General features: G+C 55.8%; 1 long non-coding RNA gene across 1 annotated transcript in view; it reads right to left on the bottom strand.

Annotated features, from left to right (window-relative positions):
* Positions 1-8,936: 8,936 nt before the first annotated feature.
* The window catches only part of LOC138850581 (uncharacterized), a 95,280-nt gene continuing 88,740 nt past the window's right edge, over positions 8,937-15,476 (bottom strand). Inside the window, exon 2 of the long non-coding RNA XR_011390535.1 lies at positions 8,937-10,367. This is a non-coding gene — a long non-coding RNA (uncharacterized lncRNA). The remainder of the gene's footprint in view (positions 10,368-15,476) is intronic.

Here is a 15,476-nt window from a genome sequence, read left to right as displayed (position 1 = left end):
TAGCCTGGCCCAACCCATTTGGGGGGTGAACTAGCTGATGAAAGATCTCTGTGTGTGTGTGTGCATGTGTGTGTGTGTAACTCTGTCTTTTAAATAAATAAATAGATTTTTTAAAAAAGAAAGTTCAGCTTTTGCCAGGGCTTGGCACAAGGAAGACGATCAATTTAAAAATGCAACATACACACTTTTAACAAGAGTAACAGGTAAAGATACAGGCATAGCAAGAGAAAAACTGAATTGAGAACATTTTATGGTAAACATCTTGCAGGAACCTGCTGGCAACTGAGCTGGGTTGCTGTGAATACAGTTCCTGCACAGGTATGGATGGATACCTTGTATACTTCTCACGCATCCACTGAACACTACCTTATGAATACATGTGCACTAGATCTGAAAAACAATGATGAGCTCTGGATGAACTTCATTCTTGGTCTTTTGGAAGAAGCGGTTTCAAGAGCCCACTAAGCGGCTCTGGCTCCCGAATCATGTAGTGAACCCGTCCTGGATGCTGCTGGATGCCCCATCTCCCCGATTCCTCCCCAGGAGTACGGTGGAGTTGGGGTGCTCCTTCCGGGAGTTCTCTGGATAACGTGACATGCGGGCACTTGTTACTTGTCCATGTGATAGATCTGCTGTGGAACACGCCGCCACTGCACGTCCACGCCCGGCCAGGGCACCGGCTCCACGGAGACCAAGCTCCATACACGTTTTCTGAGTGGATGGATGCATGTACGTGATGGATGTGTGAGAGTGGAAGCGGGGTTTAAGGGATGGACGCACCTGTGAAGGAGTGACGGAGAGGAGACAGGAGGGGAGGGAAAGGCCGAAGTGTGGAAGTGTGGAGATGGCTGTGTGTGTGTGTGTCACGTTCAGGGGGGCTCAGGAGGTCAGCTGGACGGGAGTGAGGCCACGCCAGGTGCCGCAGGACCTGGGGCCACAGAGGAGGCGGGAGCCAAGCAGAGAGAGGCATGTGGCCTTCATGCTAGATCTTGGTCAGAATGGGACATGGTCAAAGCCATATTTAAAGACCTCTGTCTAGTGCGGCTGCGGGGGGTGGGATGGGGGGCGGGGAGGGGAAGATTCAGAGACCTCCTCTCCAACTCTGGGGAGTCTGTGTGGACCCTGTTCTGAGCCGCCTTCGGCAGGAAGACCCCGTGCAGCCGCGAGCGAGCCCTGGCAGCCGCGGAAGGCGAGCTTAGTGCAATGATGCTTCCCCTCCGCGGCGAGGGCGGGTGGCTCGGCCTCTCGGTGACTCACCCGTGGGGGTCAGCTTCCAGCAGAAAGTCACTGCTGACAGGAAGAGGGGTCAGACTTTCCCTTCCCCAGACAGCTTCCTGGGCACCAAGACAGCAGCACAGGACAACCAAGAGTGGAGAGGGAGAGAGCCTCCCTAATGGGCTAGAGGACACGCACCCCAATTCAGGCCACCGCCTCCCGCTGGTGAGGGGGAGGGACCCCGCCATGCCACATGACATGCCGCTGAGTCAGGCAGCCCTGGGAGCTCTTCTCGCAGCCCTCTGAGGGGACGGAGGAGAGCAGAGGCGCCATTCTGGCTCCTGTTCCCGGGGCAGGTGTAAGTGAGGGGAACACAGCAACCAGAAGAGATTCTGAGGCTTGCGTTCCGAGGGGGATGCGAGCAAGGGTGTCGGAGTTGGAGACACAGTCTGGCAAGGCTTCTTAAGGCAATGAGAATTGCAGGAAGGGACAGAGCGCTGCACACCCCTCCCCAGTGTAGCTAGACTGGCCAGGAGAGCCATCCCTCGGACACGGTAGCTGGCAAGAGTGAACCTGCTGCACTGGCAAATTTGGCAGGCCAGTGCCAGCTCCAGGAGAAGTGGGAGTTCAGAACTGGTTCCCTATGGAAGGGCAGCATCAGGTGCGTGGCCTACTTGGGTCAGGCCTCCCTCAGAATTCGTCGCGTCCCACAGTGTTCAACCAAGTAAGAGCAGGCAGCAGGCGGGGGTGGAAGCCAGGATCTTCGAGCATCTGCAGGGTCCAGAATCCACTTGGCACACAGGCAGTTTCTTAATCAACCAGGAATTGGGAGTGGGGTGTGCCCTGGCATAGTAGGCTAAGCCTCCACCTGCAGTCTGGCATCCCATACAGGCGCCATTTCAAGTCCCAGCTGTTTCTCTTCAGATCCAGCTCTCTGCTTATGGCCTAGAAAGGCAACAGGAGATGGTCCAAGTGCTTGAGGCCCTGTACCCACGTGGGAGACCCAGAGGGAACTCCTGGCTCCTCACTTTGGATGAGCCCAGCTCTAGCCATTGTGGCCAGCATATGGAAGACCTTTCTCTGTCTCTCCCTCTCTCTGTAAATCTGCCTCTTAAATAAATAAATAAAATATTAAAAAAAAAAAAAGAGTTCAGGGACGATTGACTCGGAGGACAACTCAATTAAACTTGCACGTTCTCATGCTATTCCACAGTCAGGTTTGGCAAGGGCCCCAGCAAAGCTCACTCCCTGTGTGTGGAGTCCTAAACTCCCCTGGGAGTGGGAGAAGCAGGCTCCAGCCCCTCTGAGTCATTGCTGGGGAGTAGGAAGGGAGACAGCCCCAGCTTAGGGTGGTGGGAACGCTGCGTTTAGCACGCCTGGGACTCAGGGTCCGATGTGGAGAACAGATGTGTTGCCGTGTCTAGGGTGGGGGCACTGAGCCATCGGCAGTGGGGCTCTAGGTTGAGGGCTAAGCCGTAAGAAAAGGGGTATAGCCCACGAGAGGAGCTGAGGGTCAAGAGGATGGGGAGGGGACCGCCACCACCTGCAACGCTGGCATCCCTTATCATAAGATGGCCCAAGTACCTGGGCCCCTGCCACTCATGTGGGAGACCTGGGTGCAGGCTCCTGGCTTCAGCCTTGTCTAGCCCCAACTGCTATAGCCATTTGAGGGAGTAAATCAGTAGATAAAAGATCTCTTTCATTTTCTGTGTCTCCCTCTCTTTCTCTCACTCTCAGATAAATAAAATAAGTCATAAAAAAAAAGAAAAAGGAACGTGGGGAGAAGCATCGTCCTCCCACAGCCGCAGTAGCACGTTGCCTTGCAAGATCCCAAGGGACTGAGATTTTCCTCTCTCCTATCCTGGGGCCTCCTCCCTCTGTCAGTCACCTGCGCCTGGCCATCCAGCAGGGCAGAGGCTGCCACAGGCTCCAGGGCGAGCACTTGCAGTAACTCAGGGCCAACCTGCTTGCTGCTAGTGCTCCTGACGGCTGCTGGAACATCCACGCGGTTCACGCAGGCATTGCTGACGGCTGCTTCCCAACAGCGGCAGACTCGAGTGGTGGGGCAGAGACAGCCTGGCCAGCCCATTGGAAGCATTCACAACCTTGCCGAAGAGGACCCTGTGCTAACGGACTGGAGCCGCAAAAAACTGCCAAGGCAGCTGAGCCCCAGCGAGTTTGAGGTTCCACAGTCGCTGAGCACAGAGGCTGGGGTTGAAGCCAGGCAGTCTTGCTCCAGGCCCACGTTCCCAGCTAGCTGCCATGTCCCATTGCCTTTCTAGGAAAGAGCAGGAGGACAGAGGGAACGTTGTGCTGTCCCTGTATCATGGGTGCAGCATAGGAAACAAGAAAGGAAAAATGGAAATCAAAGAAACCCAGGGCTGCTGGGAGACGCACAGCACCCTTGGGATTCTGGGCCACCGTTTCTGAGGCGTGGCCTGACTCGGAGCCCCAGTGCTCTGAATTCCTGCTCCCTGGAGCAGGAGCCCCACCCCTAAACACAAAGACCCCACTCCCTTCATCTGGCAGACTCCAGTAGGACTTGAGATCCCAGCAATTTCCTTCAACCTTTGACCCCTGCATGGTTCCTCTACCTGAAGGATCCAGCGCAGGTGTGGTGCAGGGGTTAAGCCGCTGCTTGGGGCATCTGCATCCCACATCACAGAAAGCTATTTTTTTGTTTGTTTTTATTTTTAACACAGAGGGACAGAGAGAGCTTTTTATTTTCTTTAAGATTTATTGGTTTATTTGAAAGGCAGAGTTAGAGAGAAAGCACAAAATCTTCCATCCACTGGTTCATTCTTCAAGTGGCTGCAATGGGCCAATCCGAAACCAGGAGCCAGGGGCTTCTTCTGAGCCTCCCATGTGGGTGCAGGGGCCGAAGCACTTGGACTATCCTCCGTTGCTTTCCCAGGCCATCAGCAGGGAGCTGGATCGGACGTGGAGCAGCCAGGACTTGAACCAGCACTCACATGGGATGCCGGTGCAGCAGGCAGGGCTTTACCCGCTGCCCCACAGCACCGGCCCCAATTCCTGGTTTACATAGTGACAGAAGTATCTCCATTTTTACGCCACATTCTTATCTCTACCAAGATAAGAATTCAAACTAGAGGCATATGCGCAGTGCACAAGAGACAGCAGGGTTTATTTAAGAGAGAGAGAGTGAATATACATTCACGCCTGACTGTGGGCCACCACACAAGGAGCTGCCCGTCAGGACGGGGCTGAGAGCCTCCAGTGAAGGCAGCTTGAGGGAGGAGGCCAGAGAGGACCCAAAAGCAAGGGCCAGAGGATGGGAGGCACCAAGGACGGCTCCCACGTGCCTGGGTCCCTTTCAGGAAGGACGGGGTGTACCCTAACCTGGGGTTTAGCGTGCTTGCTGCCTCCGAGGATAGGTTAACTCCATGTGACCATCACGGTGTCGCCTCCTTCCAGGTGCTTTCTGGGAGAGGGGGAGAACTGGATTGACAGGAAAAGGGGTGGAGTTACAGCACAGCTGATGATGGCGCAAATACTCGGCTTCCTTCCACCCATGTGGGCGACCCAGGTGGAGTTCCTGGCTCCTGGCTTTCTCGCTCTTGTAGTTATTTAGGGAGTGAACCAGTGGATGGAAGATGTCTCTCTCTCTCTCTTGCTCTCCATCTCTCTGCCTTTCAAGAAAATAAATCTTGTGCTCACTTCGGCAGCACATATAGTAAAATTGAAAATAAATCTTATTTACAAAATTCAGTGTTCTCTTATTAAGCACAGGTAGGATAATTTGAAGTTGAACATACTTTTCAAATTAAAAAAAAAAAAAATTAGGGGCCAGCGTTGTGGTGTGGTGCGTAAAGCTGCAGCCTGAGACACCAGCATCCCATACGGGTGCCCATTTGCGTCCCGGCTGCTCCACTTCTGATCCAGCTCCCTACTAATGGCCTGTGAAAGCTGCAGAGGGTGGCCCAAGTGCTTGGACCCCTGCCACCCATGTGGGAGACCTGGAAGAAGTTCCTGGCTCCCGGCTTTGACCTGGTTCAAACCTGTTAAGTTGCGGCCATCTGGGGATGGAAGAGCTCTGTTTCTGTGTTTCTCCCCCTCTCTCTGGAACTCTGACTTTCAAATAAATAATCTTTAAAAAATGTACAGTTCTTTGGGCCAGTGCTGTGGTGTAGCAGGTAAAACCTCTGCCTGCAGTGCCAGCATTCCATATAGGCTCCACTTTAGTCCCAGCTGCTCCACTTCCGATCCAGTGCCCTACTAAGGTGCCTGGGAAAGCACAAGAGGACAGGCCAGGAGCTGCACCCATGTAGGAGACACAGATGAAGCTCCTGGCTCCTGGCTTTGACCTGGCTCAGCCCTGGCTGTTGTGGCCATCTGGGGATGGAAGATCTGTGTCTCCCCTTTTCTCTGTAACTCTGCTTTTCAAATAAACAAATAAATCTTTCTTTTTTAATAAACTGTATAGATCCACAGAGAAGTGCTCTGGCTTCCAGGGGCTGCACAGTGTGGACATGTGTGACGGGCTCGCGTTCCTCTGCTGCTGAGATCTGCACGCAGTTCAACTCAGAGGGTAGAGACGGCAGCAGGCAGCTCCCGCAGAACCAGGGCTTGAACTGCCTCCTGGGGAAGCACAGCCCCCCATACAAGGCCTCCTGGATGGGCAGGAAGCGTCTTCTGCCTGATAGGAAATGCTGGGGGAGAGGGGGGCCTGCAGTGAGCTGCACCGTGCTGAGGGGTCTGCTGTCTAGGGCAGAGGCCCCTGCCCCCTGAGCACATCCTGGACACCACTCCCAGCCCTACGCTTCTGGCTCTTGGAGGCTGCTCTAGCAGTGTCCTGAGCATGGTTGCATTTGTAATCACTCTTGCTCGTGCCAAGGCCCCAAGGAGGGGTTACTTCTGTCCCCAGCGGAGGTCACAGTTTGTTGACAGTCACACAGTCAGTGGCACCAGGTGCCAGTGCTGCACCTGCTCTTCCTCTGGACTGATGCCTTGCTCCTGGCACAGCCTCCTGACCACTCACTGGGGTGCTCCATAGAGGGGTGGGGAGATGGGGGGATGTGGGTGTCAGTTCAATTCCTCTCAAACCAGGCAGAGAGGGGGTCCTTCCTTAACGTTTGTGCGCGGCATTGAAATGCCAGGGCCCTGCTCTGGAGGAGCTTCTGCGGTAGGGGAGCTGGGAGGTGGAAATGGGCCAGGAGAGGGTACAAAGGTGCACAGAGTTCTGGGGAGGAACAGAGTTCCCACACTGGTCGGGAAATGGAGGTCTGCCTGGAGGAGGTGGTGCTGAGAGCTGTGGCAGGACTCTGCACAGGTGGGAGTGGAGTCGGGGTGATGCCTCCAGAACCCAGCCTGTGCCCACTACACCAGCCTCCCTCCTCAACCCTCTGAGGCTCACACTCGGCCACCCTGAGCCGCTATCCCCTCTGCCCCTTCGGCTCCTCTAGCAGGGAGGCCCTACCCCTTCCTTCCATCTCCACTTCCCTGGGCTCACTCGTCACCTCCCCTGGAAGCTGTCTCCTACCCCCCAGCCTCTCCTTGGGGCGCCCACAACATGCTAGGCACCCCCATCCACAGCACTGACTGTGGGTGCTCTGATGAGCTGCTCGCCTGCCTACCCCCTGCAGTCCTGCCAGGTGCGAGCGTCATTTTGGAAATCCCAGCAGTCACCTGGAGCCAGCACACAGAGCGAACATTCAGTGACGCTCCACCCAGTGGATGGAAGACAAGGAGGTTGGGACCAGGCCGCGGAAGACCCTGGCATCACGCAAGGTTGGCAGCATTGACATGCAGGCGTGAGGAGCCACTGGCAGCACTCGGCCAGGCGGCGAGGCCACAGCCATCCGGCAGCATCACTGACTGATTGCCCTGTCCTGGGCAGGCCACAGTAGGACCTGGAGGGACCAGGGGAGGGGAAAGGCCGATGGCTGCTGCTGTATTCTGGCTGCGAGCAGGTTCTTGGAGCTTGTGGGGAGCCTGAGTTGGCTGCCAGGTTCTGCTTGCACCTGGGCCACCGACAGGAGGAGTTCTGCTCAGCAGCAGCTATGGCGTCCTGCCTGAGCTCTCGACCCCACTCAAGTGCACAAGGTCCCTGACAGACGCGTGATACCAGCCAGCACTGGGACAGGCCCCAGCAGGATGGACCAGGCTCGGCTTGAGAAATGGGGAGGAGGGGTCAGTACTATGGCATAGCAGGTTAAGCCACTGCCTGCAGTGCCTGCATCGAGTCCCAGCTGCTCCACTTCCGACCCCACTCCCTACTAATGCACCCAGGGAAAGCAGTGGAAAATGATGCAAGTATTTGGGCCCCTGCACCCATGTGGGAGACCTGGAAGAAGCTCCTGGTTCCTGGCCTCAGCCTGGCGCAGTCCCAGCTGTTGCAGCCATCTGGGGAGTAAATGAGCAGATAGAAGATCTGTCTCTCTGTGTCCTGGAAACTCAAATAAATAAATTTTTAAAAAGAAAATAAAAAGAAACAGGTAGTGGAAGAGGCGGGTTATCTCCAGCAGAGAAAATGACCCCGGTTCTCAAAATCCGTTCATTCCCTCTTTCACCCAATCAGCAACAGTTTACAGAGTACCTGGTGTATGATGGGCTCTGGGGGATGTAGAAGCTTCCTCTACCCGCAGAGTTTCACGGGAGGAAGGGCAAGAAACGCACACACAGAGGGGTCACACACCCTGACAGACCCAGGAGCGGCAGGGAGGGCTTCCTGAGGAGGCGGCATCTCTGATGGGCCCTAGGCATGAGCAGGATTGCATAAAGTAGACATGGGAGGCCGGCGACGAGCAGCAGCAGGCCGGGCTGAGAGCGAGAGCTCCTGGGGGCAGAGCCACGGCAGTCTGGCTCCCAGTTGTCCCCACGCCCTGCTGGGGGGCTCGATAATCTCCCGCCTGGCTCTGGCCCTTCCTCATTCTCTCCCCCAGCTGGTCTCCTGAGCCCCAGCCCCTGCCTGACCCCAGGGCCCTGCTCCCTCAGTGGCCTCCTGTTCTCGGAGCCCCTTCCCTTTCACTGATTGGTGTGCTGCAGTCCCTCACTGTCTCCGTTCTTGCTGCATTGCCTGTGGACAGGGCTGCGCGGTCCAGTCTGCGCCTCCTAAGAGGCCTCATAGAATACAAGACATACAGGACGAGTGGGGCTGGTCCGGCCCCTCCTCCACTTCGTTCTCCCCAGCTCCAGTTGTTCCAGAGCTATTAGACCACCCAGAGCCCAGCGCAGCTTCTAGCTGCTTCTCTACACCTCTGTGCCCGCTGCCGCCCCTCTCTGAAATGCTCCTCCCCATTTCTGCACCAGTTGCACTTTTGTTCTCAAAGCAGCTGGAGGGTCTCTTCCTCCAGGAACTCCCCTGGCTCTCCTCCCACTCCAAACTCCCATCCAGCACTGTTGCAGGGTATGGGTGCAGCATGCCTACAAACGTGTGTCCTCCGTGACACTGTGAGCACTCTGGAGAGAGCATGGGTCTGGGTCAGTGATTTTAGCTCACATACCCAGACACTGTCAAGGACAGGTGCCCAGTAAGTGGTCATTAAATGAATGAGTTGCATGCTCTGTGGAGAAGGGCTGCTCACTCCAGAGGCACACGTCCAGTTTGCCTCGAGTCCTGGCTCCTACCTAAAAAAGAGGGTGAAACTCAGGCACATGGAGCATCCAAGACGACCCCAGCCACAATCCAGGTCCCCACCCCCCGGCTTTAAGCCCACCACACCCTGTCAACTGGCTTGAAAAAGTAGGCACATGCTCCAAGATTTGACTTTTTTCTTAAAGATGTATTTGAAAGGCAGAGTTAGAGAGGCAGAGGCAGAGGCAGCAAGAGAGAGAGAGAGACAGAAAGGTCTTGCATCCTCTAGTTCACTCCCCAGATGGCCGCAACAGCTAGAGCTGCGTTGGTAGAAGCCAGGAGCCAGGAGCTTCTTCTGGGTCTCCCACGCGGGTGCAGGGGCCCAAGGACTTGGGCCATCTTCTACTGCTTTCCCAGGCACATTAGCAGGAAGCTGGATTGGAAGTGGAGCAGCCGGGACTTGAACTGGCGCCCATATGGGATGCCTGCACCGCAGGCGGCGGCTTTATCAGCTATGCAACAGCTCCCACCCCAGTGATCTGATTTTTAAAATTCAAAGAAGAACTGGGCAATGACTTCTGTTGCAGTGTTCTAAAAATACATTTCTGTGATCCCCGGCCTTCTGCACAATAAAATAGCTTCGGCATGACGCTCTTCTCTTGAAAGTGAAAACACAGTTCCATAAAATAGTTCTTTATGAGCTTTAAGAGAAGCAACTATGTGACCTGGAGGTGGGGGGTTGAGGGAGGAGGTGGGGCTGGAAGTGAGGCTGCTCCGTCTCTGCAGAGATGGCCCCCGCCCAGTAGGGGTGGGGAGAGGGTGGAGTTGGGATCAATCAGGCTCAGTCAATCAGCAAATATTTATTGAGTGATTGCAGCACGGGGAGCTACAGCTGAGTGGGACCCAGGCTGCGCTGGGTTTCTGCTGGGCATACCACCACTCCCACCACCGCCAAGCCAAACTGCGGCTCCCAGCCATCAGGCAACAACTCGGAAGCAAAGGCCTGGTTAGATATAGCGTCCCCTTCTATTTGGAAAGTCAGAGAAACAGAAAGAGAGCAGAGAGTGCGAGAGTGCGAGAGAGAGAGAGAGAGAGAGAGCGAGCAAGCTTGCATCCTCTGGTTTATTCCCCAAATGTTTGAGATGGCCAGGGCTGGACCAGAGCCAGCAGAGTCCAAGCCAGGGACAAGGAACTCAATCCAGATCTCCCACGTGGGTGGTAGGAACTCAATCACTTGAGCCATCAGGGCTGCCTCCTAGGATCTGCATTAGCAGGAAGCCACAGCCAGGAACTGAATGCACAAATCCAAGTCGGGCCGGCATCTCAACTGCAAGGCCAAAGCCCTGGTCCATGTGGACTTTGACAACACTTTGAGACAGGCAGATGAGGAAACTCAGGCCCCACAGAGGTTCCAACGTTGCCTCATCTCTCAGAGCTGAAACGTCACAGGTCTGGGTAGATTCTCTGAACGCAGATTCTCCCATCTCAAACTCAAAGTCCTGCACTGCTGAGGTCCAACACTAGCAGGAGTCGTCCGGGGTTACAGAGGATTTTCCAGGAGGTTCTAACTGGATCCTTTCACTGACCGTGCAAAGCCAACATTACCATCGTCTCCATTCTACAGGGAGGGAAACAGGAGTTCACACAACTTCATCAGAGGTTCCCGCTGGTGAATGGTGGGTTCAGGATCTAGAAATGTACAGACTGTACATTCCTGCCACTTCTGCTGCGACCCACAGGGAGGCCCAGGCCGTGCACAGCCGCTGACTCGGAGCTGGGCCCTAGTGTGTTGGAGACCTCGAATTCCGGGATCAGACTTTTCCCCTAGCAGCCCCGAAGAGCCAGTGTGCGACACTGTGGCCCTCGTCTGGACTCTGCCCCAGACTCCTGTCCTGGGAGGGAGAGCGGATTGCTTCAGGCAGGATGGTCAGTTGCTCTAGGAACGGGGGGCGGGCGGAGAGCTAGGCCTGGGCCGGGACAATCAGAAGCTCTCCAACGAGTGGACTGATTGGTGGCTGTGGCTTCTGTGGGCCAATTGTGGTGAGGGGAAGGGAGGAGGTGCTGGGAACGCTGCATCCCTGCTCCTGTCTGCGGCTCCCAGCGTTCCAGACTCAGAAGGGCAAGCAGGGGCCCTGCCTGACTGTGTCTTGGCTCCAGGAGTTAGCCCACCCGCCACATCCTCCTGGCCCTGGAGGAGGGGCTCCCCCGTGACAGGACTCAGAAGGGGCTTTCCTGAGTGGAGCCAGGCTTGGCCATTTGCCTCCCCTATCTCTGTTCTCGCCGGCTACAATGTGGTAGAGGAGGCCTCCACACAGCCACACCACAGCCTTCATTTTGTTTTTATTTGAAAGGCAGAGTGACAGAGAGATGGAGAGACAGAGAGCTTCAATGCTTCAATCTGCTGGTTCACTCTCCAAATGGCCACAGTGTCCAGAGCTGGGCCAGGCTGAAGCCAGGAACACCGAGCTCCATCCTGGTCTCTCCACATGGGTGCAAGCAGGGACCCAAGCACTTGCGCCATCTTCCACTGTTTTCCCAGGTGCATTAGCAGGGAGCTGGATCAGAAGTGGAGCAGCTGGGAGTCGAACCTAAGCTCATAAAGGATGCTGGTGTTGCAAGCAGCAGCTTAACCTGGAGCCTTCCTTTCACAGAGCCAGGGGACAGCAGATGCAGCACCCTCTTGGCCTCACTGGCCCCTTGGTGATGGCGCCTCTGTCCGTTCCAGGCAATCCTAGGCATCTTCCCCGTTGTGACTCACCTGCTCCCTGCAAGGGGGCTGCTGTCATTATCTCTGCGTGAAAGATGCGGACCCCGAGGCACAGAAAAGTTAATTCCGTTTCTCAGGGTCCCAGAATGTGTGAGAGGCAGAGTTGTCGCTCCCCAGCCACGCTCCTCCTCCCCGGGGGACGTCACTCCCCAGCCCCCAGAAGGGAGGTGATCTGCCGGCTGGAGTGGGGCTCACCAGGCCGCACATGGGTCCCCTCCTGGGGAGGCGAACCCTTCCCACACACACACACTCCTGCTCCGCGCCTCTCCCCACCCCACCCAGCCTGAGGCCCACACAAGGACGCCTCCCGGTGGCGCTGAGCAAGCCAACACAGACAGCCAAGGCAAGGGACAGCCCCGGGGGGTGGGGGTGGAATTCTCGCTGCGTGCAACTGGGCCTGAACCCTCCCCATGCTCAGTCTCGTCTCTGCTTCAGGTTTCAGGCTTTTGTCAAGTGGCTTCAGAGACCAAGCCACTGTGGACCTTCAGGGCCGGGGGACACTTCTCTGTCACCGCACTCACCCCTCGCGGCAAACTGTCCCTTGACACGTAAGTGCCTGGGAGGCCGCAGATTCTCCAGACTGTGGACCAGCACAGGCCAGACTCCCAGCAGGCACTGGAAATGCTCACTGTGTGGCTGCAGATGGCATATGTGCTCTCTCCCTGCTTCCAGGTCATTCCCTGCTGATGCAGGCCCAGGGCCGGGGAGGGGACCTGGGGCAGGGCTTGGGCCCCAGCCCTCAGCAGACACACATCGTTCTGTCTGATTCTCTTTCCCATGCAGGTTAGGAACTTGCATTCTAGCAGAATCCGCACCCAAGGAGTTGTGGCTTTAAGGGGCACACAGGGCTCTTGAGAAGGCAAATTTCACTGTGGATAAATTTATTATTTTCTGGGTTAGATGTATGAGAGTAACGCAGGAGACTTGGCCCTGCCCAGGTGCAGGAGACAGAGCCCAGCCTGGCAGTGGCAGGAGGCTCAGCCCAGGAGACAGCTGTGTCACTGACACAGGCAGGCCTCCTGGCAGCACCGCAGGAGCCCTGAGGCCAGCAGGTGTTGCTGCAGCAGTGGGGCAAGGCCAAGGGGCAGTCTCAACACACATGGTAGTTTTCCAAAGTATCAAATCTTTAAAAAAGTTTGTGGAAACACAGATTTGAAAGATAAGCTTATTTTGGTGCAAATTTTAAATCCACGTACAATTTTTTTTTCATCATACACATTTTCCATGAACTTTTTGGAAGGTCCCTTTAAGGAGCTGGCCAAGCACAACCTCCTCACAGTCGCCCTGAGGGCCAGCAGGCTGGGAGCTAAGGTTCCCATTTACCTGATGGAAAAACTTAGGGGGCCGGCACTGTGGCATAGAGGGTAAAGCTGCTGTCTGCAGTACCGCCATCCCATATGGGTGCTGGTTCACGTCCCGGCTGCTCCTCTTCTGATCCAGCTCTCTGCTATGGCCTGGGAAAGCAATAGAAGATGGCCCAAGTCCTTGGGCCCCTGCACCTGTGTGGGAGACCCAGAGGAAGCTCCTGGCTTCAGATTGGCGCAGCTCTGGCCATTGAAGCCATCTGAGGAGTGAACCAGTGGATGGAAAAAAAAAAAAAAAAACTCAGTTCCACAATCCCTTCTTGATGGCCACCTCACCACCCCGGGAGCTAAGCTCACTTCTAAGAAAAGGAGAGAAGACATGACTGAAAGCATAGCCTGGGGTGCAAAAGACCTGGGTGGGGCAGGATGGGCATTGAGTTGCCCAGGGTCTGTCTCTTGTGCCTCAGTCTGCTTAGCCAGGGGTCTCAGCACACATCAGCCTCCCAGGCCTCCGAGGCTGCTGCCCACCCTGGTGTGCTGCTTAGAGAGCCATGGGGTCACTGTGTGAGAAGAAAGAAAGAAAGGAGGAAAGAAAGAAAAGAGGAAAAGAGCAAGGGGAAAAGCAAGGAGCTCGAGAGAGAAAGGGAGGAGAGGAGGCAGTCAGCCCTCTGTGACAGAAGTCAGTTCCCTAGAAGTCTGAGTGTGTGTGTGTGGGGGGGGGGGGGTTGCCTGTCAAATCACTTCAAGGAAATGACACTTTGACAAGCAGCAGATGAGGCTCTCCTCCCACTTCCCGCCATCCATCTCCACTTCTTTCTCGGTCTCTCTCCTCCTTCCCTGGCAAGCAGGGTCCCTCTCCCTTCTGCCCTTCTCTGGGGTGAGCTGAACACTGCTTTATGAATGAGGCTACATTAGGAAATCATCAAAAGCCCAAATCTTGACTGGCTCCAAATCCCTCTATGTCTCCCCCAGGACCTGGCTCCAGACATGACTCCAGCAGTAGTCAGCGGGGAGACGGCAGCTGACCTGACTCTGGGGAGCACGCTGAGCCCAGATCCTCTGGCTCCTGACAGCCCCACTCCAGGCTCTGCCAATCCACGTGCGACTCTGGGGGAGGTAGCTAAGCTTGGCTGGGTCCATTCATTCCCTTGTGTGAGGCAATATGGGGGGCTGGGCACCCACCTGCCAGCCTGCATGCATGGATATGAAGAGCTAAGCACCCACACACAGATGGACACTATCCTGCTGGCTTGGCACGGGGAGCCAGCTAGGACCAGCCGTCCCAGATCGCCAATCAGCCAGGCAGAGGCAGCCACTCTGTCTTGCCTTCAGCACTGCCAACCTCGACTTCCCCATGGCTGGTGCTCCTGCTTGTCAAGGGTCAGGCAGATCCACGATCTCTCCTTTGAAGGGAACAGATGAGATAGCCAGCCGCAAGGCCCGCTGCAGCCGTGGTTATCATGGCCTTGGCTCAGCTCTCCACTACTGTGCAGGCAGAGCGTCGCCAAGGGCCACAGCCTATGCTTCCAAGGAACTCTTACACCTCAGCACCCAGTCTGCGCTGTCCCTCCCCCTGGGGACTCCCGCGTGTCAGCTCGTGACCTCACAACCACTCCCTGGGGAAGGCTTTATCATTATCATTGCACAAATCAGAAAAAGAGAGGCTCAGAAGGGCTAAGGGATTTGTCTAAAGTGCCTCAGCAACCGAGGGGCTGAGCTGGGTCTGAAAGCTGGTGTCAGCCAAGTTCACAGCACCGCGGTGGTGTGGTTGCTGTAAACGTATAACAGCGGCACTCACTCCTTCAGACTCTGGGCTGACCACTCCCCTGGTACAGCCTCCTTAGAACACCTTGAAGAGAACGAGAAACTCACATCCTGCTTCCTGCACAACAGGGGCGGAGAGTGCGTTGTCCCAAGTAGGCAGCAAATGGCCAGGCAGAGCTGTCAAGACCAAGTAGCTTGGGAGTGGTGGGTTGGGCGTAAAGGAATCCAGTGGAGGGGGACTGAGGACCACAGGGAGGATGCCTGGCCTCTTCCAGGAGCAGAGCTGGCTTCTAAGCCCAGCCTCAGAGAGCCTGCGGCGGAGCTGAGTTGGTAAAGGAGGAGGCCAGTGAACTTGCTTCTCTTCTCACCACGGCTACAGGCTTATCTTTCTCAATTACTTCCCACCCTCTTATCAGTCCCAAGAACTGTGTGTCAACATGTTGTTTTAAGTGATGATTGTACCAGACCGTTTGAAAGAACGTCACCCCTTGACCTTTTCCCTCGGGCTGGCTTCTGGCTCTGTCCTACAGGCTTCGGAAGCTCCTGACTGTCGCAAGCCCACCTCAGCAGCAAGCGTGGCCGGCTGCCCAGCGTCATATGCCCCTGGGTCCAGCACGGGCCCGGTCCCCAGCAGGCACTTAGTGCACCTCTGCTAAATGAATGTGTTATTTTCCAACAGCCTCATTCAGTCCAACCACAATGAACTGCACACCTACTATGTGCTAGCACTAAGCGAACGTGGGAACCATCTGGAGGAAGTCTTAGTCCAGTGTAGGGGCAGAGTATAGTTATCAGTGCCACCTTCGATGCTTTCCAAATATGGAGCAGGAATGGACGACCACCAAGTTCCCAGGGCCACTGTGGAGGAATGAGCCAAGGCCGGTGGAAACGC

This window comes from Oryctolagus cuniculus, chromosome 7 (genome assembly GCF_964237555.1).
Source record: "Oryctolagus cuniculus chromosome 7, mOryCun1.1, whole genome shotgun sequence".
NCBI lineage: Eukaryota > Metazoa > Chordata > Mammalia > Lagomorpha > Leporidae > Oryctolagus > Oryctolagus cuniculus.
The sequence above is the reverse complement of the archived record's forward strand: the minus strand, read 5'-3'. Positions and strand labels throughout refer to the sequence as shown.